At 39.6% G+C, this 25,769-nt stretch overlaps 1 pseudogene; it reads left to right on the top strand.

Moving 5' to 3' along the window:
- Nucleotides 1-7,730: 7,730 nt before the first annotated feature.
- On the top strand, nucleotides 7,731-13,876 carry LOC123850695 (syntenin-1-like; annotated as a pseudogene).
- The last annotated feature ends 11,893 nt before the right edge of the window (nucleotides 13,877-25,769 follow it).

The raw sequence follows: 25,769 nt of genomic DNA, 5'->3' as shown, positions 1-25,769 counted from the left end.
AGATTTCTCTTCAGAAACTATGGGGACCAGAAGATGGTGTGCTGATAATTCAAAATGCTAAAAGGAAAAAAAAAAAGTCCATCAAAAATCCTATATACAGAAAATTTATCCTTCTAAAGTGATAGAAAAGTTAAGACTTCATAGGTAAACAAAAGCTGAGGGAGTTCATTACCACTAGATCTGGAAAAAAAAAAAAAAAGGCTCACGGGGGTCCTCCAGGTTGAAATGAAAGAACACTAGACAGAAACTTGAAAAACATATTGAGAAATAAAGATCTCAATAAAGGTATGTACATGGTCACTGGGTGGTAAGAACTCAGAGACAGCCCTAAGATGTCCTCAACCTCTCTGGTTGAGACTTGGGAGGCAGATCAGACAGCTGGTTCTTCTGGTTACTGTGCTGTCTTAGACTCAAGCCTGGGAAAGGAAGGCCACCCTGACTTCATTTTCTTGTTTTGATTTTCTCAGTTTCTCCCTTTTCCTTCATTCCCTCCTCTTCTCTCTCCTTCTAACCTACTCTCCTCCTCCACTTCTTCCCTACCAAATTGTTTTTCTTTTGTTCAGACTTAAACCTGTGGATGGTTGCTCCTGTAGGGCTTGGGGAGGAGATTGTAACAGGCCATTGTTAATGAATGAATCCTTTTTTTTTTTTTTTAATTTATTTTTTTATTTATTTGAGAGAGAGAATGAGAGAGAGAGAGAGAGAGAGAGCATGAGAGGGGGAGGGTCAGAGGGAGAAGCAGACTCCTTGCCGAGCAGAGAGCCCCATGCGGGACTCGATCCCAGGACTCCAGGATCATGACCTGAGCCGAAGGCAGTCGCTTAACCAACTGAGCCACCCAGGCGCCCTAATGAATGAATCCTTAAGCTAAAATATCCAGAAGCATTGACTTTACGCAACACAACTCATATGCTGAATGAAATGACATATTGCCAAAACATGTCTTATGGCAAGATGACATGAACCCCAGGAGCACATATAAACCAGAGGAAGAGGTATGACTCCAAAACAGAAATCAAGGTGAATTTCAATGACCATGACAAGGTTAGATGGAGCTTGAATCACTAGTTAAAAGATATAAATTGTAATCAGATACTTTTTGTTTAAAATATGGTATTTGATAATATTGTTTCTTTTAAGATTGATTGATTGATTGATTTCAGAGAGAGAGCATGAGCAGTGGGAAGAGACAGAGGGAGAGGGAGAAGCAGACTCCCCGCTTAGTAGGGAGTCTGAGGCGGGGCTCGATCCCAGGACCCTGAGATCATGTCCTGAGCTGAAGGCAGATGCTTAACATACCCAGCCACCCAGGAACCCCAATAATATTGTTTCTGTTTAGAAACAATTTTTTTTCTAAAATTGTACTAATTTTTTAAAGAAAATAGGGAATTCTTTATTTTAAATCTGAGTCCTATGGTTTAGACCATGGGGTCCTCCCCTGGGATTCGATTTTCTTCTTACTAACAGTGTGCCAATTAAGTAGAAGGAAATTATTGCTCTAGCTCCCAGCGTGCCGCCTCTAACTTATCAGGTTCCAACATTACAGAGTTAGCTCTTTTCCTGAAAAAACACTCATGGTGTGGCACTAAGGGTGCAAAGATTAAGGATAAAGAGAAATAACTAAAAAGCAGGATTTAGTTTCCCTTGGTCCAAAGAGAGATGTAAAGACATTAAGGGTGCTGCCTCTGGAGTCAGGCTACTGGATTTTCTGTACCTCAGTTTCCATATTTGAAACAATCTATCTTATAGGGTTGTTAGGAGGATGAAATGAGATCTTGCCTCCATATCACTTAGCCTGGTGGCTGTATTACAGTAGGTATGCCAAAACCATATGACTAGCTTTATTAGGGTCATTTCCATTGGTCTTTTGCCTAGATGACTGTTGCTAAATTAAATTAAAAAACAGATATTTGAACACTGGTTTGTACAAATCTTACTATCATGTCTCATTTAGTACTGAGAGTAAAGTGTCCTCATAAACTAAACTACAAGACCCATACTTGCCATGTAAATTGTATTGACACCTCTTAGGAAATTTTAAAGCAAAACGCTCCCTAATTCTTAAACTGATATCATTATGATTAGGAACTGTAGGCAGCTTGTGCTACATTTCATTACTGATTAATAGTTCAAACACATATTAGTCAGTGAGCCCCAAAGGGGAAGGAAACTGACTTAAAAAAAAAAAAAAGGAAAAAAGTAATACAATATTTAATTCTTAGTCTAGAATTTTGTTTCTGTAAAGTGACTTCTTTTTTACTATCTTCTGATCCTTATGCTGACACGGTGGTGTAACAAGTTGGAAATTTGTGAACTAACCATATTGTATTGTTTAACTTCTTTTGTGAAGTAATTGCATAATGCTGACATTTTTACGATCCTATTAAGTTAGTGACTTGAACCACCTGTTACACTTTCTTAGGAAAAACCATTTGTAAGCTTTTTGCTTAGTGATTTCTTTGGGCATGCAACATTTTAAGAAGTTTTGTTTTCTTTTCTTTTGGTAAGAGAGTGTCCATAGAGGAACAGTATAAACTTTTCAAGGTAAAGGATACTTACGAGCTGACAAAAACCAATTCTGGCCTTGCCAAGATGTTACACTAACAGAAATTCTTACAATTAGGGTAAATGTTAGAGGCCATGTTTGTTTGAAAACCTGGTTATATACACACGTAATTGGTGTGTACCTTAAAGTAATGACTTACAGGTTGACTGTCAACTTATCCAAATACTGAAAGGCTCTTCATCCTTAATTTATCTTGACTTTTAGGCTTAGTTTGGAACAGCTAAGAAATTAGCAAAATTGCTTATTTTTATGATTTCCTGAAAGCAAATTAAATGTGCTAGAAAAATCAGCATCACCTGATAAGGCAGGACAAAATTTAAAATATTCTTCATTGGTATTGATAATTTATAATTTCCACATTACTCCAAATAATTCAATGGAGGCTGAACACTAAAAAAGAAAAAGGAATAAAATGAAATAATAAATTCCCACAGACATGAAAATATTTCTAAAATATCACCTGTTCACATTATATAGACAAAACATCTAGATATCTGACTTGAAAAGCTTTTCAAGTTTATATTTGTGTTAGGTGAGCAGTATTTTTTTTTAGCACTGGGATTGTAAATGGCTTATCCCTTAACCCCATTGAAAGAGATGTTACACTAAAAATTGCCCCGGGCATAAAAATGAAATTCAGCTGATTCTAGCATTTTAGTAAATTTCATTTTTCCTTAGAAATCACTTCCATAATATAGTGTGAGTAACATAAGCCAAGATGTAAAACAGTATGTCCGGGTTCATGTTCCTTGTGATAGTAGTCTCTCTAGTCATATCCATACATTAATTCTGGGATTTGTAAAACAAATTTAGAATGGTTGTTTCATGTGTGGGATTATATGGGATATACATTTGCATTTTGTATAGTTCTCTGTTTTTGAGGACATTTTATTTTTTAAATCTATCTATCTCTCTCTCTATATATATAATATAGCTCTGTGTGTGTGTGTGTGTGCGCATGTGCATTTCCAGTCTAGAAATCTTCACTAAGTTGCTGGCATGTGTTTCCCTGAACTGACATTGTATAATTCATTCTTTGCCCAACTTAGAATCCCTATCAAAGGCTCCAAGAGTTGAAAACCTTTGTTCACTTGCATTTTTTTATCTAATCTTAGAGGACTGTGACTTGTTTAAGGACATAAAACTCCTCACCTGCTTATTAACTTTTAAGGGTCAGATTTAAGTGTTGACACATAACCTTGATTCCCCTAAATAAAAGATTAGATATTATTTGATAAATTGCATTAATTTGGGCCAATAATATTCAAGAACTATTTTTTCTCTTAAATTCATTATGATATTTTCAACCTGAGAAAACAAAGAAGAGGCAATTATAAGACAAATTTTATTTTACATATATTCCTAAGACAGAAATAGCAATAGCAACCTAAGATGTAACTTTTGGTAGATAAATGAGATACAGTAAACATTATACAGAATAAAAATTGTTAAAATGTGTTAATATCAATGGTATTAATATACCACTTATTGACCACTTAATATGTGCCAGATAGTTTACATACTTTATCTCATTCAGTCTTGCAACAATAATTTATTAGGTATTGTATTTGTTGATTTGCAGATAAGGAAACAAACAAAGAGAGTGTTACTTGCCTGTGGTCACGTGGTAGTAAGTGGGAGAATCTTCCCAATTGGAGGGCCAGAACTCATTTCATTGTGATATCATTTGCTCTAGGATCTTGGTAGAATATGCAAAACAAATAAAAATGTAGATGAAGGTATTTTTTCTAACTGTAACTCACAGCTACGTATTATATTTAAGATGTATGTGCTATTATCTTTTTAAAAAGTCATTTGTGATTTATTTCCTTCACTACAAGGCCCAGATGGTGGGATCAGAGCTGTAAAAAGCCTGCTCTATGAGGTAGATAAATCTCAGGACTGTGGGAGGAGAGCATGGTGCCATTGTGCTAGCTCATTCACATAATTGCAAGACTACTTTGTTCACATTTTCATTCTTGACATTAAAACAACTGATATTCACCAGGTCATAGAGAATTATAGCATAAATCAATTTTCTGTTTTTTGGACAAGTCTTTAACTTTCTCGTAGAAACCCAAGAAAAAATATAACTCTTAATACTCCAAAATGTAGTACATTATGCCAACCAACAAAACTATCCTTTTGTGATGTTTTCAGGAAAAGGCAGTAAATTAGAATTAAGATCATCATCCAACTAGAATGGATTAGAATTGTATTTGCTGAATGAGTGAAATGAAGTGTTAAAAACATTCTTTGCAATTTTATTGCATAGGAAGATTATAAAATTTGGTCAGCAAAATTTTTTTCACTTTTGAGATACTAATGTAGCCAAAGATAACCCAAAGATAGGAATTAAGAATATATCAAAACTTGAGTTTCTCTTTCCCTATAAAAGGCAGTAAACAATTCTTAAGTTTCTCAGGGCTGTCTGCACTCAGGCATTCTCCAAGTTGGTAGTGAAGCTGAGGAACTCACCAGGGTAAAATGGTGGCCTGGTGTTGACTGGTGGGCAATGATTGGTCAGATTACAGTGGGTATGGACTGACTTACTTTCCACAGAGCTATTAAATTAAGAGACTGCATCATATTAAATGTAATACAACTAGGAAGAGATGAGTTCCAGTTGCTTAGCAAACTAGGGCTGAGTCTTGAACCTCAAGTCTGAGAATTGGCAAGCAGACTCAGAATTATTATTTTCAAAAGTATCAACCTCATTTACCACTCTATCCCCAACATGGCAAGTAGGCACTCCAAAACTATTTTTAAAAAATAGTGAATGAATAAATAAATAAATGACTTTAATGAATTACTTCATTTAAATTTTACTCTCAAGAATAAGACCTTGAGGGGCGCCTGGGTGGCTCAGTCGGTTAAGCGTCTGCCTTCGGCTCAGGTCATGATCCCAGGGTCCTGGGATCGAGTCCCGCATCGGGCTCCTTGCTTGGCAGAGAGCCTGCTTCTCCCTCTACCTGCTCTGCCTGCCGCTCCCCCTGCTTGTGCTCTCTCTCTCTGACAAAAATAAATAAATAAAATCTTAAAAAAAAAAAAGAATAAGACCTTGAGATTCTACCTTTTTTGAAGAAAGACATAGAAAAAATAAATAGATATGGATTATAGAGAAATAATTATGTATTCCATGAAAGGTAACACTCATGTCAAATCTTGAAATAATAAAAAAGTCTAAAAATTATAGTAAAAGGAAAACATATTTCATAGAATTATGTAGAATTCTACATACGAGAACACTGAGAAATTTCAACCAGACTTATCCTAACTGTAATCCTGTATGGAATTGAAAACCCATCCGCATTCATGTTCTACCCGCTATTTTTTTTAGCTGCCAATGGAAGCAATAAGTAACTAAACCTTTATTTCTTTTCAGAGAGAGTTTTACACAAGTTAAGGTCATTCTAATTTTCTCCAGACTGTTGCCAGATTTCCTCAACCATTCCTAAAATGGTATAGCTTCTAGCACCACCACCATCCTCGTTGTCATCCTTAGGATAGACTCCAGGTCATTAATATCCTGCAAAAGGTTAGAGGAAGCACAGCTGAAGCCTGCAGAACTCTGGATGTGCCTGGATCTGTGGGGATTTTTTTCCCATTTGCTCTGGTCCTCTCCCTTTTCTCTAGCCTGTTACTCTCTCTGCCAAGAATACTCTCCTCTCCGCCCTCTTCCTATAGTTAAGGGTTTCCTCTGGGGACCCTTCAGTGATCATGATTAATTCACATCCCCTCATATATTTCATGGCTTCCTGTACTTATCTTTTTATTACACTTATCATCATAGAAAATTTATTTATTTGCATTTGTGATTATTTGATTAGTACATATTTCTCCCACTAGACAACAAAATGCATGAGGGAAAGGATCATATTTGATATTGTTCATACTTTCTATCTCATGGCTAGCACAGTAATTGACACAGAGGTAATAAAATGCTCATTATTCATTAGTTTAACTAATACTCTAGTAACTAAACTTCTGATCCTGTAACTTAAGGTGCAATTTGCTTTGCTTTTCCCCAAACATTGTTGATTTATTTTCAGTGTGGGTTCCCTAAGAGTAACAGTGGGATTTTCATGAGATTTTTTTGTAACTGAAATCACACAGTCCATTAAATGGTGAACCAGGATCCCAACCAAGTCTGTAAGATTCTGGAGCTCTTATTTCACACTGCTCAGACAAAGAGAAGGAAGGATTCTGGGTGCTAATGCAGACACTCGATAGAATCTCTGATACTAGTCAGTTTTCACCAATAAACCCTGTGTGTGTGTGTGTTGTTCATGCATGTGCACATGAAGCCCAAAAGTCAATACGTAGGACTCAAAATGCTTCTGTGACGGACTTGGCAGCTGTAGTGAGTTGCAACCACACGCAGAGTCTGCAGCTGGGGGACCACAGAGGCTGCCTGTCACACGGCCACAGGTCCCTATTCCAGATGAATTTCAAGAGAGATGGCAGGAGTGGGGACAGGCTCTCCCTCTGGTCTTGGGGAATGTGTGGCAGCTACCCAGGTAGAGCTTGGCAGTGTAAAAAGAATCATGCCACGTCTCATTTACACACCACGCATTGAGGTATAAATAATCCTTTTGTCACCCTCTGCTAACAGTCTGTTAATAGACGTTTACACTGAATAGATGTCAATAAACTCCTAATGTCTTGCAGTTTGAAATGTTGGCTCTCACACAACTATATTTAATGCTGTCTCTTCTTTGTTTAATGCCCAGTCTCCGCCAGGCCCTCTGGCTTGCTGAAGTGAGGCTGTTTTCTGGCTCACAATTTATATACGCGGGGAGAACTGCTTTTATTTGAAAAACAGAGCAACAGCTTAGTGAACTTAAAACAGTCACACTGTTTACACTCAGGCAAGAAGAGTCTTCCTCTATCGTCAGAGCGAACATTTACTGAGAGCAGATCTGTGTCTCCTTCCCTCCCCTAGGAAGACAGTGCCAATGGCTAAATCCCCTGATGAGAATGATTTATGACTAGGGTCTACATAGATTTCATTCTATTTCTGCAGCATATGGAACAAGATAATCTCCCTGCCTCCTTCTGGTGTAACTCTTGAGGTGTTTTTGATTTTCTATCATTGCCAGTGTGCTGACATATTCAGAGGAATGCTGGTGGGACTCATTCTCTGAATTCCGTCATTTCGAGGATGGAAGGGCCTGTCATCAGAACACATCAAAGTCATCATGTAGGAGGAGTATTCTCTGAGCTAAAGAATAGTTACAGCGATTATGTAGTCCTCATTGTCCCTGGGAACAAAAGTCATCTCATGTCTGTGCCACTGAGGGAGCAGCACCTCTCCCAGGCTTTTGGACTAGCCCTGTTAGGAAAAGACTTTCACCCGCCGTTGGCAAGGAGGGCACCAGCTTGAAGGTGGAGTGGTGGGGTCCAGCATCTCCAGTTCTGGGGAGAACACAGTGGTGCAGTCTTTGTGCAGCTCTGAACTGAGGTCAGTGTTGCTAAGCATGCAGCGGACCTCAGGCACCAAGACTGCAGGGGTCCTGGGGGAGTCTGCTGGCCATTCAGTGGTGAGGGCCACTGGGGTCTTTGGTGGCAAAGGCTTCTGAAGCCCTCTTGTTCTCCTTGGCCCCCACGGGTGGAAGTGCTCAGCCAAGGGGAATCCTCTTGATACATAGAATGAAATCTATGTAAACCCTAGTCACTGGGCGTTGGGTTTGGCATAGAGCCTCAGGGGGACGTTGGAGCTGGAGTCAGGGTGCGCGAAGCTGCGGAGCTCCGGGGGCTCAGGGCACAGGGATGAGCAGTTGCTGTGCTGGTAGAGCTGGTGAGTGAGGCTGCAGAGTGTGCCGATCACCAACGCAACGGGCCCCAGGTGTCTGGGGCTCACCACCTTGCCTCAGGTCTGGGGCTGGGCTAAGACAGAGCATCAGTATGGGCCCAGGAATGAGGGCACTGCAGGGGCTTGGGCCCAGGATGTGAGGTGCAGCAGCTCTGTGGCCCCAGGGATGGCAGGTCGAAGCCTAACTTAGGACCCGGGGGTCAGGCCGCAGCTCAGCATTAGCCAGGTCCACAGATGCTGAGGAGTTGTGGATCCCAGTGCCAGGGACTGAGGGGCAGCAGCAACCCCAGCCTCTGGGCAGGCTGTACTGCAGCAAGAGCTCTGGTCCCGAGGACCCTGGGCTGCTCCTTCAGCTGGGTTCGACATTGGTGAAGACTCTGGGACCCTTGCTGGTGAAGGATGTAGGCGTCCAGTTGATGGCACCTCCAGAGGTGGTTTTTGAATAAATGTCCTATAGCCAATAAATGTATATACATTATATCATCTATATTTTATAGAAGATTGTGAAAATAATGGTTTTCATATACCCAATATTTAGTGTTCCTTATTATAAAATCTTACATTAGTATGGTATATTTGTCACAATTAACGAACCAATGTTGGTACACTGTTATTAACTAAAACTCATACTTTATTCAGATTTGCTTAATTTTTCCTTAATGTCCTCATTCAGTTCCAAGAGCCCTCAGAACATCAACTTACGTAGTAGTCATGTCTTCCTAAGATCCTCTTCTCTGTGACAGTTTCTCAGACTTTTCTTATTTTTAAGACCTTGATGGTTTGGAGGATGACTGGTCAGGGATTTTGTATAATGTCACTTACTTGGAATCTGTATGCCTATTTTTCATGATTAGACTGGGATTATGTGGTTTTGGGAGGAAGATCATAGCAGTCTTTTTCATCATGTCGTATTAAGAATGCATGTGATCAACATGGCATCATGGTGATGGTAACCTGTATCACCTGGCTGAGGTCATGTTTTTCAGGTTTCTTCACTGTAAAGTTAATCTTTCCCCTCCTTTCCATGCATACTTGTTGAAAAAGGTCATCATATACAGCCCACATCTAAGGAGTGGGGAGCTATATCCAATGTCTTTAAGAAGTATCCTAATGAGCCCATAAACTAAGGGGACATGTATTCCTGAGTATACTTTGGGGTCTGAAGTAAAGACATACAGAGGTATGTACTACTGGAATTTTTAAAAAAGTGGTAGAATGGACCACCCTGCCTCTTGTATGTGGCTGAAGATTTAATCAATGATAGACATACTCTTAACTCAGAGTTTTGTTTCCAGATGTTACCAACCCTGAGTTCAGGGAAATATTTCCAGGATTTGAAATATGAGCTATTTCATCCAGTATCATAGTCATTAAATCTGTTTACCATGTCTAATTTCCCCCATTCTATACCTAACACCCAAGGATAGGGAGCTTATTAACAGTAGGAAAAACATCTATATTCATTTTACTGTAGGCCAGTGGTGATTTGGAAACTGAAAGATATCTGAAATGGTTTGTACCTTTATTCTCATTATCAGAATATGTCATTGTGGACATACAGTTACAGGCTGTTTACTGCTGACTGAGTTTAAAATTAGAGTCAGATTCTTTGATGTTTGCTTGGGTATCTGAGAGGTATTCTCTGAGCTAAAGGCATTTGCTATAAATCATATAAACATCGGCCTAATGAAGAGAAATTACTGTATAGTTGTAAACTCAAAAGAGATAAATATATATGTGCACTTGCACGTTTTTTTTTTATTAGTACAAATCAACTGCCCATGTGAAGGGAAGGCTGAGGTGTATAGAACTTCAGCCCACAGCTAGGCCTCTGAAGGACAGACACAAAGAAGAGAAGCAGAGACTAGGACATCAAATATCATTATAGGGTTAGAAGCGTTCTTGGCACAACCCTTTAGCAGCATACACGTTTGTCTCTCTTTTTGGCTCATCTCTAATGACTTAAATGGTCTTTCCAGGGGTGCCTGGGTGGCTCAGTGGGTTAAGCGTCTGCCTTCAGCTCAGGTCATGATCCCAGGGTCCTGAGATCGAGCCCCACATCGGGGTCCCTGCTCAGCGGGGAGTCTGCTTCTCTCTCTCCCTCTGCACCTCCCCTCTGCTTGTGCTCTCTCTCTCTCAAATAAATAAATCTTTTTTTTTTAAGGTCTTTCTGACTTACTATAAATATTTACATAGCTTTCTGCTGTCCTGGGTGAAAGGAGAAAACATCAGCTCTCAAAATGAGATCTAACAAAGTCAACAAAAACAACCCAACAAAGCTGCAGGCCTGGGAGCCGGAAGACAGTCTTAGACTTCTCCCTGCTGCCTATTTTGGCTCTCGAGACCTGAGCACACTCCACACTTTTTTTGGGCCTCAGTTCACGCATCTGTGACAAGCCAGGATGAGAACAGAATACATGGATCATCCCTTGCAGGTCCAAGATTGTACATGACTCTAAGTTGTATAATGATAGCTTTGGGAAGTACAGGGTTGCCAGAATGAACTCATTTCCAGAAAGGTGGAGACTCTGAGCAAGCAGTAACCCTGGAGGTATGATGTCTACTCCTTAGAACTATGGTATGTAAACAAAAACATAGATAAAAGCATAGAAAAAGTTCCATTTAGCTGAATATAGAAAGAGCACATAGAAATACTTGAGACCATCAAATGGCTAATTCAGGAAAGTCAGACTAACAGAGCATCATAAAATGTGCTGTCCTTTGTCCCTCAGGTGGACAAATGGAATTCCTGACACTGTGACTTGTCCCTTTGAGAGAAATTGATAGTTGATGATCAGAGCTCCAGCCACGGGAGCTGAGGCACTGTGGTCAGCTTGTCATGTTTGCATGATTTACTCACTTCAAGTTTTCCTGCCAATTTGTTAGTACATATTTTTTGATTAAAACTGTGTTGAAATTATGTCAGCTGCCAAACTATTTTAAAATCAGCTTGTAAAGTTTTCACTCCTAGAGCACATATTTTTCCTGTGAGGATGCATAAAACCTACAACTTGCAACCATGAGACCTATCATTTAAGATATTTGCATTTATAAGCCAGAAAGTGTAATTTCTCATAAAATAAATTCGAGGAGGTCATTTTCATTGAAGGTATGCTATCGGTCAGCCAACTGTAACACTGTGGTTTCCAAACAAGCGGTAAATTAGGTCTTTGCTCGGTCAACACTATGGGAATTTTAAGTCCAAATACTCAAGCACATAGAGCAGCATATCACCTATGTACCAGCAAGTGACTTCTCTCAAACTTCAGAGAACACCTGTCTCAGAGCTCCTGTTCACACTGGTTCAATATACACAGGCCAAGGACATTTTCCACATGAGCCTCTGAACCTGTCTTCCTTTTTTGTCTTTGGCTCACTTTAAAATATGAAATGATACCTGCTCCCCAAGTCATAAGAAGGCAGGCAACTCTTGTGACATGAATGGAGGCCTTAGCATTCTCTACCCTTTCTGAGGCCACAGCCTGGGTTAGATACTAGTCCACTCCTTGTACTTACTCCCTAACCTATTCCAGCCACACGAGGCACTACTTAAAAGTGGATGATGCGGCAGACATCCCTTTGGACAGCTCGCTGTGACAGCCAGCTCATCTTGCAAGCACCCAGGTAAACACGGTTCAGGTGGTGGTGACCTTAGCAGCGAGGGGCAGCGTGGTCGTCACAGTCCATGTACTCAAATGTCTTTATGAAACGTGCCCATGGTCATTTCTGTCAAGCTCGACACAGTCAACTTGCTCAGATGCAGTGGTAAGTTTTCTCCAGGGGCAAACATCACAAACATTTTAAAGAATAATTTTCTAAATTCCTTTACGAGCTCTTAGATAAAACATGTAATTGGATAAAATTGAGATTATACCATAAGGATATTCAGTAGTCTGATTCTTAACTTAAAGTATGTAATTTAAATGTCTCTATTATAAATATAAATATAATATAATATATAATATATATAAATAAATCTACTTTGTTATATTTTAGTGGATATACTCTATTCTATTATGGATTTGTTTCATATGTTTATCATCCAACCTTCTAATAAACAGGTTACTGCCATTTTTATGCCATATGTACATAATTGAAATAAATTATGTTGTACTTTAAAATATCAAATATTCATGTAATACTTAATACATACAGGCTTAATTATTATTAATTTATTTAATTTTTGCAAATGTAATAGATTATTTTAAAGCCCCAAAACTGAACATTTTGAGTCACACAGTATATACCTGTAATTAATGTTTTTTTTAAGATTTTACTTATTTGAGAGAGAGAGAGATCACGAGTAGGGGAAAAGGGTAGAGGGAGAAGCAGACTGCCCTCTGAGCGGGGAGCCTGATGCAGGACTCAAACCCAGGACCATGGGATCATGACCTGAGCTGAAGGCAGATGCTTAACGGACTGAGCCACCGAGGTGCCCCTGTAATTAATGTTTTAAATAAAGTTTTATTTTTCTCAAATTACTTCCAGTAAGTTCAAAAGTTTTTTAAAACCAATAACAGGGACAGCTCTTCTCTAACCAGGTCTCAGAAGTCTGTGCAGATTACCAGAGGAAGCAACAGCAGCAGGTGGGTCCTTGGGGCCTAGAAAAGGCCTGCAGAAATGTCTCTGTACCCCTCTCCTACCTGAAGGGAGACAAAGCAATTTGGGCTCAAACTGCCTTTTCTGCAAATCCTGCCAACCCAGCAATTTTGTCTGAAGCTTCTGCTTCCATCTCTCAAGATCCCATCTCTATCCTCAATTATATCTGGGGCTCTCTCAGTACATGGGCCTGAGTTTAAATGAAGAAGAACTGCATGCAAATACGGCCTTGGTCCCTGGAGCATCAGTTTAGATGCAGTTGGTAGAAAGACCTTCCAGTATGAACCATATGGTGGCTCCTGTAACTGGCAATCATGTTGGAATTTGGAGAACAGAAATTAAGCAAGGAATTCGTGAAGTCATTCTGTGTAAGGATTAAGATGGAAAAATTGAGCTCAGGCTTAAATCAATAGATAACAGTTTATTTGTTCTGCTGGTCCAGGCCAATTATCCAGCTTCATTGGTTGGTCTGAGATTTGGGGACCAAGAACTCCAGATCAGCAGGGAAAACTGTGCAGAGGCTAGAGCTCTGATAAAGCACAAGGTGCTCAAACGGGCTTTTGGAGAGAACATAACTGACTATTCAGGATGCGCCCTTTGAAGGGACAATTACCGTGCGTAAGGATAGTACTGGACATAGTGCTTTATCTTTTAAAATGGAAAGATAACACCCATAGTGAAAGATAGTTCTGCAGCCAGCAACCGTCTTGTCCCAAAACATAACATCTATGAAGTCATGGGCAGAATGTCACTGGGCTGAGGACTGCCAAACTGCAGACATATTGTCAACATTTGAGACTAAACTTACTATTACAATCATGCCTGCTTTTTTCTTTGAACATATTATTAAATGGATGGCACTAAGCATTATGGATCACACCGTTCCTGAGGTTTAAAAATCATGGCACAATGAAAAATTCACTGAACTTTCCCAGTTTACTTCTTGAGCAACATAACTTTATATTATGCACACGAAGCCTTCTAGGAGCCAGACAGTATATGCTGCATGAAGACCCTTCTATCTTATATTATGGCTGGGAATTTTATGGTTTTGATTGGATATCTTTTTAAAAAATTCTTTTTTTTTTTAATTTTTTTTTTAAGATTTTATTTATTTGCAAGAGAGAGAATGAGAGACAGAGAGCATGAGAGGGAGGAGGGTCAGAGGGAGAAGCAGACTCCCTGCCGAGCAAGGAGCCCGATGCGGGACTCGATCCTGGGACTCCAGGATCATGACCTGAGCCGAAGGCAGTTGCTTAACCAACTGAGCCACCCAGGTGCCCCTCTTTTTAAAAAATTCTTATACCAACTAGTATAAACTTTTGATTCCCTTTTTTCATTTGTAGATTAAGTGGAATAATACCTAATTTTGTCTTTTACTCTTAACATTCTGTAACCTAGCTACTTCGGGATGGCCTTAGGGTATTTTCCAGGTCATTTGTCCTGTTTCCCAATCCTCTCTGCAAAGAAAATGGCCGTGACACTTTATCCTGATTTTCTTTTCTTTTTGTTTTATGTTTATTCCATTTTAATTAAATATGTATAAAGTTAAAAAAAAAAAAAAAAACAATAACAAAATAGCTTTTCCTGATCCACTTCTCTACTTTCTAATCTTATAGCTACTTTCCTGGCATTTGCCTCCATATTTCATACACACACACACTAGGGTTCTATTGTTCTAATCTACTTTAGGGTTTTATTGTTCTGTCATCCACACACTTTTGGAATGGCTAAAACTAATACAACCAAGAAAAAGGCTTCTGAGTATTAACTAATGGTTTTCTTGCAAAGAAGCTACTTTATGCTCAGGTTGCTCCTATCATGTGGGTAGTCATCAGCTAAGTCTTCAAAGTGTTGGGACAGAATTCTTCCCCAGTCTAATGGCCTGATTGTTGTTAGACTGAAGGAAAGAATATGGTATCTAAGGAATTGTTGGTGTTGCAGACAAGGATTTCCAAACTTCTGAATCCCAAGCTTTTGTTCACTACACCTTCCCTAAAATGTTTGGCTCATATGGCTGATTAGGTGTGAATTTTCATGATTCACATAACCTGGATAAAGCCCTACTGGGCAGTGAAACTCTCCTCTTCTCACCCATAGTTTCTACTCGGATGCCATATTTAAAATTCTGCTGTGAAATTAATTCAAAACTGAGAAGTGATTCCAAGTCCTGAAGCATCTGGTAGAAGTCAGGCTACTGGGAATAATTTCTACTTATGTCTAAGTAAATTGAGAATTGGGAAGAATATCTATTTCTGCCTCAGATATACTGATATTTTCTCTATTATTTACTTGTCCTTTTAGGATTTACAAACAACATTTTAGGCCTGAATCAGAACTCTGATATTGTTTAGTTCATGATTCCTAAATAGGCTAATCATTAATTAGCAATGAGTCTATTTAAAAAAAAAAAAAACAACAAATTCTAGATCTGGTTTTCTGATGCAGCATGTTTTTTGAAACTCCCTTAAGAAATTCAAGTAAGCACCCAGGTTTGAGAGTTACACAGGACTATCCTGCCCCTTAGATTCAGGAAACTGAGACATCATGGTCAGTCAGCTCTGAAATCCAGCAGGACTGCCCTGGTGGACACACTGTGTACTCGGCTGGTATTAGGGCTAATATCTCCTCCCATTGTTCAATGGCCAACCTGTGTCTTTCATGATGGTTAGTGCCCATGGTTGCTAAAAATTTCAAATACATTCACACTTTGCAGCTAAGAAGTGGCACCCGGGTCTTCCTGCCATGACTGCAGTGGTGAGTGTCCACTATATTTTGATGACACCATTTTCCATACAAAGTTTTGTTTGCTTGCTACCCGATGGCTAGAACAAATCTTGTTTGTACTTACTGAATATCTAATGTCTTTGCAAGATGAACATTATCTCACCTTTATGATTCCCGATAATTAAATTTGGTTGTCCTGATTGATGTGTCTTTTAAACTGGAAGATCAGTGAGAAGAAGAAAAAAAACTAACAGCTTAAATGTAGTTCACTTGAGGAGAAATCACTTGGGTATTATGAAGACATGACTTTTCATCATCAAAAGAGAAAGCTGGCAGCTAAAGGTAAGACGATCATACCAACTGGTTTGTCCAGCAAGTCCTCATTTATATCTGTTGTCTAAGTGTAATTATTCATGTGGCCCCTTTCACTCTCTGAAGTCTCCAGGTTTGGACAATAAATTATTCGGTCACACTATTCATAAGATATTTTGTATATTTCAAAATATTCAGCACTACTGACCAGTCTGGATGTAAAAAATACTCCAGCAGTCTGAGGGACAAATGCAAGGTGAGCCAGACTGCAGCAGCTTCACCCCACTGATGCCAGGACTCGTTTGGATAACAGGACTGAATAGGCAGGGGCTTCTCTGGGCTTCTTGTTCTATGCAAATTCCTTTGGAATCATGTGCTTGAGTGAAAAAGACCATTTTCTGAAGTATGGAGGACTAATTTTCAGTAGGAAATGAATATAGTTCACCAGAGCTACAGTCCTCAACTGGAATCCCCAAATAGTTCTTCAGTTGTATTCTTCCAAGATTGGAGCTAACATGTACTAAAACTTGTCTTAGGCTACTTGGTGAGTACTTCATGTGCATGGCCTCATTAACCCTGACAGTGATGCTTATGATTTAGGTACTCCTACAATTCTCATCTCCTAAATAAGAAAATGAGACTCAGAGAAGAAACTTGCCTTAGGTCACAGATCTGATAAATGATAAAGGCAGGATTTGGATGGGAGGGGTGGAGAGAGAGAGGGAGAGGGAGGTGGAGTGGGGCAGGAAGAAAGACTGGAGGGAAATTCAGTAAATCAGAGAAATTCGAGTTGAACAAGCAAGCTTCAGGGAGGTCAGTAATTAGGGTACAGATGGGGACATAAACATTCATTCAATAACTATGTATTTGGTTTTCACTATATTCCATGAGCTCTACTAGGTTCTCAGGCTCTGTCTGCTAAAGAAGGCACAGTCTCTGCAATCAAGGACAGTCAGCCAAGGAGACAACCACAACCTAATTCAGGGAGTGCTTGGCAAAGGTTAGTGTCAAGGAAGGATGCACATTAAACTGAGGTGGCATGAGGAGACAGTCGTGGAAGGTTTCTTAGGGGAGCCCCCCAGCTGAGCAGAAGGAGGATACAATAAGTAAAATTTATCCAGTAGAAGACAGAAGGAAGCACATTCAAGAAAGTAGGATCACCAAAGTCTGGAGATATCCAAAGGGCAGCCCCATTTGGGAGCTGCAGGTGGGAAGATGTGCAGAATCAGAGGGTGGCACAGAGAAGGATGGCTCATATGGGGGATGTCCACTGCATGCTCCTGTTTGTAACACCCACACCTAAGACACTGTTTGGTGTGGAACACAAGGGAAAGTTTGAGAAATGAATAACTGAATGAATAATTGAATACATGATGAGAACTGGTGTTCCAATGTTGAGACATAAGCTTCCAAAGGCAAAAAGCATATAAACAGGTTAAAAAAAGAATCCGCATGGTCAGCAGCCTGTGGGAGTGAAGCTGCATTTCTTTTTATTACTCCTCCATACCTCTGCCAGTTTTATTAAAACTCCTCTAAAATACCTGATAATAGAGAACTGATAGTAGAGAATAGGGTGGTTGGTGATTAATACAGGCTTTGCTTGCATGTCTGTGCCCCACTTGTGTGGACCTGGGCAAGTGCCTGAGCTCCTCTTTGCTCTCACTGGTGAAGTCAGAGATTGGATTGTTGTGCAGGTTGAACGAGAGGTGAAAACTTCTTAGCATAGTGCTTGCCACATATAGGTATTTTTTAGTTTTAGCTATTGATGGACATATCCTCTGCTTTTGCACAGTTACCATTATTTCAGTGAGTGAATTCAGCAAAAGCATTCCAACCAAATGACAAAGAATCTGTCTCTATTAATCTCCCCTCTGCTCTGTGCAATTGCTATGTGCAGTTTCTGAGAATTCATTTTATGTCAATGCATTTATATATATTGTTAGTTATTTTGAAAAGCAGGTATTTATATGTTTTTATTTTATTTACTTCCACTTCAAACTCAGTAGTAGTTGGAGATGGAACATTTTGGAGAAGTGTGACCACAATCTTAACCCCAGGACTTAATTCCAATACATTAAAAAATAAATCTAATTATTTAATGAATCTAAATGTTGAAAATATAAATCACACACTGCCTCAGGATGGTCAGGGATATTTTTAAACAAACCCATTATACCCTTGGAACTTCAGAAGACCATCTCTTTTCTCAGGGAGGCCTGTTGTTACATCAACGATCCCTACTAACTACATGGAAGATCAAACAATGTTAGCATATTCTTAGTAATTCAGAAACTGTGGATTGGGTCTGGGAAATGCAGTAACTTTTGGCCCATGAGCTGTGTAGGACTCTTTCCCCACCTCATTCGTGTATAGAACTGTCATGATAATATGGGAAAAAAGAAATAGGTCATTATAGATAATGAGTGCTCCCTACCCCAGAACCTATAATGATCAAAATTAGAATTCTTATAGACATAACTGCAGAATATGCATTTAAATTAAACACATTTGTCATCTGGATGGCAAATTAAATACTCATGTGAGGTCAAACCAAAAATATTTACGACATACCCCCAGATGCAAAGTTGTGAGGCCCGAGGCCGTCAGATTCAATGGTATATTTTGAGGATATAATTAAAAATTATAAATGATGGGGCACCTGGGTGGTTCAGTCATTAAGTGTCTGCCTTCGGCTTAGGTCATGGTCCCAGGGTCTTGGGATCAAGCCCCGCATCGGCTCCCTGCTCCGCGGGAAGCCTGCTTCTCCCTCTCCCACTCCCCCTGCTTGTGTTCCCTCTCTCGCTGTGTCTCTCTCTGTCAAATAAATAAATAAAACCTTAAAAAATTATAAATGAATGTACTACACTTTGCACCCTCTCACATGTCAACCATAGCATGTTTTTAATACCACAAATGTTTGAGAATCTTACTGATGTCATAGACTGTGCTGGAGGGAGACAAAAATGAATAAAATGCATAAAGTATGATCGAATTGAGCATACAAAGTATGTGTTAGTTCAAACACTAATCAGAATGAGAAGAGCTAAATTCAAAGGGTGGTTTTGAACACTTTTGTTAATGCTTTCTGGTGCAAGTTGTTCTATAATGGTACCTGCCTAACAGTGTTCACTGACATCTAGGCATTAGCCCCACAACGATATTTTATTACCATTACCACTTCTGAAAAACAAACTTAAAAACAATTGCTATGCGGGATATACCTTGTGGTGCCTTTAGTTTCACAGGCATGACTGTGGCCTGAAGTCAGTAGAACGTACACCCACCTACCTGACGACACCAGAGACGCAGACTGCCTGGGCCGCCAAGACTTCAGAACACCTGGAGCAAATCTGGGTGAAGCAATGTGCCTCAGAGAAGACCATCCCAGCACCAGATCAAAGGCTGAGTCATGCAGTATAAAAAAAGCTGAACCACAGGCCCAACGAAGTGTTTATGGAGTAATAAAAAAAAAGTCTGTGTGATGCTTCTTTGGAGAATAGGCAATTTTAGTATGAAATGAAGCATCACGTTAGAGTGAGCAACAAAAATGTGCCTTTGTGAGCACATTGACCCCCCCGCCTCTGCCAGCAATATCTGTGATTGTGATGCATCATGAGTAAGAAGCTTGGCACATACTTAGACTCCCTCATTTGTTTTGGGCAAAAATACATCATTTAGCAAGTGTCGACGCTGACAGTTCCCTTTGAAGAATGTCCGGGAACGTTCCGTGCTGTTGAGGACACCTCGAGATCAGGCAATGAGCGGAGGAAGTGCTCTGATGAAAGATGGTCAAAACCAGGGTGAACTGTTGGGATCTAAGCTTCCTGCAGGATGAATGACGAGATTTCATAGGAAATTCTCAGTGACTGAGAAGCATCATCATCTTATTATATGACTGAATGCTTACTATATCGCTGGGCATTCTGGTTGGCATTTACTATAAATTATTTCATGTCAACCCACAGCCACCTGCTGCTGCTCTCTGAATGGGCCTCTTTCCAGGCAGTGTAACAGCGACTAGAAGCACAGAGCATTCAAATTCTGCCTTCTATTTGCTTAAAATTTTGGAGCCTCGGTTTCTTCATCTGTAGGGTGGGGATAATAGTAGCCCCTACCCCGTAGAGCTGATGTGAAAAATAAAGGCGTAAACATAGGTACAGTTCCTGGAAAATGCCCATAGGCTGTTATGAGTTACAAGGAAACTGAAGCTGAGACCTTATAGGACGTGCCCAAAGTAGCACTGGCAGGAAGTGGAAGGAGGGAAATTTAAGTCCCGGGAAGTTCAACTCTAGAGAACTCTCTCTCAACCATTCTACTGAGCTGTGAGAAGTGTCTAAAGAGGAAACTACACTACTTCACGCCAGTAATTGTTTACTGAGTGCACTGGACTCTAACCCCTTTGAGGTCAGAGACCATGTCGTATTTACGTCTATACCCTGAAAACCTAGCATAGAGTCAGGCACAAGAGAGACGAAAAACTGTGACTCAATATATGTCAGGCCTTGAAGTAGATATTATGGGATATAGAGAGGAAGACAAGACATAATTCTGGCCGGAGTTTCAACTGTGGGCCGGCTCACCTAGCCTGTGCCCAAGAGTGACTGAGAACAGTAAAATACTAAATGACCACAGGTTGCTGTGACTTGCTGTATATAAAGAAATTTCTTAATTGAAAGAAGATTGCGCCAGAATTCTCAGAGACAGTCCCTTTCAGCAAGAAGTTAGAGTATTTGCTTACCCTTCTCCTCTTCACTTTAATATAAATAAAAATGTCCTTCTAACTGATTTTTTAGTTAACATTGTTAATGGCCTAGGACTCAGAAAATGAGAAGAGACCTATGCTAAAGAGTTGCATGAAAGATATGCTTCTCACGGAACAATAGACTGAGGGCAAACTCACCGAATTGCAGACCAAGCTTTGTCTCTAAATAATTACAGGACTTTGGAAAATCCCCTGGCGCTCATCTATTAAAGGAGAGAGTTGAATCAGATTTTCTTCACAATGTCTTCTACCTAAAATTTCTCGAATTATTTGACAGACGGGCTTCAACGATTACCTATTGAAATGGCCAAGAGGATTTGAAAAGAATGTTTGACTCTGGGTGTTGAAAAGTCAGAAATAGCTGAGCTGGCAATTATGAACTACAAGACCACCTTCGGTGCTTTCCCCAAGAATTCGGATCTTCCAGGTGTTGTTGAATGAAAACAGTTTTGTTCTTTTTATGGTTCTCTGATCCTACAAAACTCCTTCTCTAGATATGAGCTGGATTCAATCAGAACTTGAGTATTACCCACATTAGTCATTAGGGTTCTATTTCTAGTTTATCAAGCTCCTTATGTCCTCTGTTTTGTTAAAAGTAAGTCCAAGAGCAGGGGTTGTCTTTCTTAAAGACAAATATCATTTTGTATTCACCATACAGCAAGTTTACTCAGTAACTACCTCTAGTGGATTTCCTAAAACACTGCTATTCCATTTTTGTCCATAGTAGATAGACTAAAGTATGGAAGGAAAGCACATAAAATAGTGCAATTTATGAATTCAATGCTCCAAATTCTTATTGCACAAGATATCCTTTAAAGCTTCATTTACTTGTGTTTGGATGAGAGAGTAGGTTCCCACATTTAATACAAGATTTTGCAGCAGAATTTTTATTTTACTTTTCAATTTATTTTTATTTTTTATTTTATTATTATTATTATTATTATGTTATGTTAATCACCATACATTACATCATTAGTTTTTGATGTAGTGTTCCATGATTCATTGTTTGTATATAACCCCCAGTGCTCCATGCAGAACGTGCCCTCTTTAATACCCATCACCAGGCTAACCCATCCTCCCACCCCCCTCCCCTCTAGGACCCTCAGTTTGTTTTTCAGAGTCCATCGTCTCTCATGGTTCGTCTCCCCTTCCGATTTCCCCCCCCTTCATTCTTCCCCTTCTGCTATCTTCTTCTTTTTTTTCTTAACATATATTGCATTATTTGTTTCAGAGGTACAGATCTGTGATTCAACAGTCTTGCAAAATTCACAGCGCTCACCATAGCACATACCCTCCCCAATGTCTATCACCCAGCCACCCCATCCCTCCCACCCTCCCCAACTCCAGCACCCCTCAGTTTGTTTCCTGAGATTAAGAATTCCTCATATCAGTGAGGTCATATGATACATGTCTTTCTCTGACTGACTTATTTCGCTCAGCATAACACCCTCCAGTTCCATCCACGTCATTGCAAATGGCAAGATCTCATTCCTTTTGATGGCTGCATAATATTCCATTGTATATATATACCACCTCTTCTTTATCCATTCATCTGGCGATGGACATCTTGGCTCTTTCCACAGTTTGGCTATTGTGGACATTGTACAGCAGAATTTTTTAAATTTTGATACTATGCTATCAGTGATACTTAAATTTCAGTTGTGCCAGCAAAAGAACCTCACAATCTTGATCCAGTGGAATTGTTACATCTAGCTTCCATTCACTTATTCAGCTCTAACAACAGCCCCCACTTGTTGAAAATCTATTACAGTTCAGTGGTGGGCTGGGTACTTGTAGCTCTGTTTGCTCACAGCAACACCACAACATGGGTACTGTTATTCCCATCTTGCTACTGAGGACACTGGGGGTTCAATGACTGGCAAGTTCTTCTCCAGCCTGGGTAACAGCTGTCAGGAGATGGTGTTGGGATGCTTTTCTAGATTGCATGACTCTGAACCCTTGCATTTCCCCATGCTGTGTTCTAGGATTTAGGATTACCTGTTAGGGTAAGGGACACAAATAATATGTGAGAAGGTGTTCTCCTTTATAACACCTTGAACAGTTTGGGAGCTGATAGATAAACATGCTTTAAATGTGAAATAAACAGTGGGTGGTAATGTATAATTAAGAATCAGAAAAAATTTAATTCTAAGGAGGCTGACATGCTGGGAACTACAGTGGTCCATGAGGATCCCACAGGGGAGGAACAAGCTACTCCTTGACCTCATGTAGGATCTAGATCAGAAAGCAGACCAGGAGATTCTTCAGGAATGAGGAGGAGGAGGTGGGATTAGCCTGACATATCCCCAAGGTGGTAAGCAAACACATTTGCCTTGATTCAGAAAGTTTGTATTGAAAAGTTGGGCAAATTTGAATAATATTGGTCAAGAGTCACAAATTATCAGCCTGAAGGCTGATTAGGACTCATAGATGTTGTTCTTATGGCCAACACAATATATATATGCAACTTGTAAAATTTGAATCTCTTAAGCAGGATGTGTACCTTCTCCTTTGCCAAAGGTCCTTTTCTCCTGTACATCTGGTCAACTTATCCATTTACCTGCATGTATACCTAGCCAACTTAAACAGTACCTTACCTGCCTTGGTCCTGAGGACATTTAATTTTGTGACATCTAACACAGACAATCATGGCACATCCATATTAACAGACTTGGATATAAACTGATAACAGTATAAAAAGATCATTTTGGTCTAACTTCCAGGAGACCTAAGAGTTATAAAAATAACAAAAACAATAATCCTTATATTTGCTTAATGTTTACTCTACATGAAATATTTTTACTTTTTTTTTTTTCATTTACAGCATAAAAATTAAATCTTTCTTTTGGATACATTTAAGAAATAGGAACTTAGACTTAATGTACACTTTTTCTCTATACTTTGTTTTCCCTTAATTTATAACTCAGATCCAGAAAATGAAAAAAATTACATTCAATCAAAGTAGATGTGTCAATTCCAGGCTTGTGCTAAACACTCAATAAACATTTCTTGAATGATTGAATAAATGAATACACAGGTAAATGAACAAATGAATGAACGGTTAGAAAGATGGTAGGATTTAGTTAGACTTTTTAGGAAGGACTTTTTCGTGAAGAAGAAGATGAAAGGCATTCCAGGTTGAGATGCATCATAAATGAAAGCATAGAGCCAAGAACAAAAAACCCGTGAACATGCTCAGTGATTGATGTGAGGTTTACAAGCAGGAGACTGGTGGTGAGAAGCTCAAAGTGAAAGTTGGGGCAGATCAGAGAAGACCTGGGAACAAGGCCAGCAGTCTAGATGGACATGCAACCACCAGAGCATTAGCCTTGGGCAGTGATGAGGATGATACTTAATCATGTGTGGACATGACAGGATAGAGAAAATAAACTGGGGATATCTGAATAGCAGATGACCAGCTAGGACACAACTCAGCAGGGACCCAGATGCAGGTGATGACAATGAGAAAAGGAAAAAGACTGACAGCTGTTTTAAAGTAAACACATAAGAGATATTTCAGCAGGAGAAACAGGACAGTGGGAGAAATCCAAAGAAAGATGCCCCTTATGTTTCATTAATTGTAGTTCTTATTGTGATACTTACTAGTATACTGTTGTAATTCTTAAGATCTTCATTTGAGGAACTAGAACATACACACGTATGGAACATGTTTTTATCTTCTTTTAGCCACAGCAATCCTTGGCTCTGACCAGCAAATGAAAATCAGAAATCATAGGAAATCACAATTGCAATTTAGTGTTGAGATATGGAAGGCTTTTTGCTTGATCTAGGCAACCCCATTATTTTTTAGCAGAATGATTAATAAATGATATTGAACTCTTCAGATAGTTGGCTACACAATACTTAGACCCCAGCATGGGCAGTGCAAAACTTTGCTGAAGATTGTTCAGAGATTCACCTAAACACATAAAAGTCTAATTCTGAAATCTATATTCCTGCAATTTTCAGTGTTGTGTTTCATCTAAGTAATGGTTTGCCTTGGGAATTTTAAAAATATACCAATGCTCAAGTCTTACCCTAAAATAACTGTATCAGAGTATCTGAGGAAGGGATCTGAGCATTATTATTTTTTAAGTCTCCAGGATAATCCTAAATTGTAGCAAGTTTGGGAACCATTGGTCTATATGTCACCCAGATTCGTTTTCAAAGGCAGTGAAAAGTAACCAGTCAAAATGTCATGTTCTGGTACAAATCTACTCCTTGCATTTTCTGAGTCTCTTCTTATTCTTAGTTTAGAAGAGTAACCTGAGCCGGGAACTTGCCACACTCAACCCCCAGGTGACTGGAGAGCAGAGTGCATCATGACAACAGTAGTGTTTGCATGATGACTTGTGGTTTCCATGGCATCTTACCATTTCTCTTTCTTCACTAACCTTCTGAAGCATATTTTCTTATCATAGACGTTCTGTGTTTCCATTCACCTGGGATCATCTCAAAGTACAGAAATCGGTGAGCAGAAATGAAATTCACTTACAGGGCTGTTCATGTGAAGAAATACATCTAGAACCAAGCTACTCATGAAGTGAAAGGTGCCTCTGGGACCTGTTGTTGACACTTAACACTTGACTCGCACTCTGAAGATGCATTTCAAGCTATGTGATGACAAGTTCAAGACTTGCTTAGTTGGATGGTGCAGTTCACTAGAAAAACTGTCATCAAGAGCACCCCTGTACCACGGTTTACTCCATTTTCCTTGGACTGGGTCATAGAACTACAAAGCAAGGCTGGTAGCAAGCCTGGCAGGTTGCAGGTGCAGCATTGCAGAGAGAATTCTAAATGGGAAGCACATGCTCAGGTCTCACTACCACAAATGTCCCGTCCCTGGGCAAGTCCCTTGCTCTCCATGGGCCTCTGCCACCATGTCAACCTTGCTTCTGGTTCTAAATATCTAGGACTATTAACTTTAGAAGTCTGTATTTTCTGAAAAGAGCTACACTAATTCTGAACTAGCTACTCAAAGTACCTTT

Source organism: Mirounga angustirostris, unplaced genomic scaffold (assembly GCF_029215605.1).
Source record: "Mirounga angustirostris isolate CCGP_5_RB_7025 unplaced genomic scaffold, mMirAng1.0.hap1 SCAF_10, whole genome shotgun sequence".
In the NCBI taxonomy this organism is placed as follows: Eukaryota; Metazoa; Chordata; class Mammalia; order Carnivora; family Phocidae; genus Mirounga; species Mirounga angustirostris.
The sequence above is the reverse complement of the archived record's forward strand: the minus strand, read 5'-3'. Positions and strand labels throughout refer to the sequence as shown.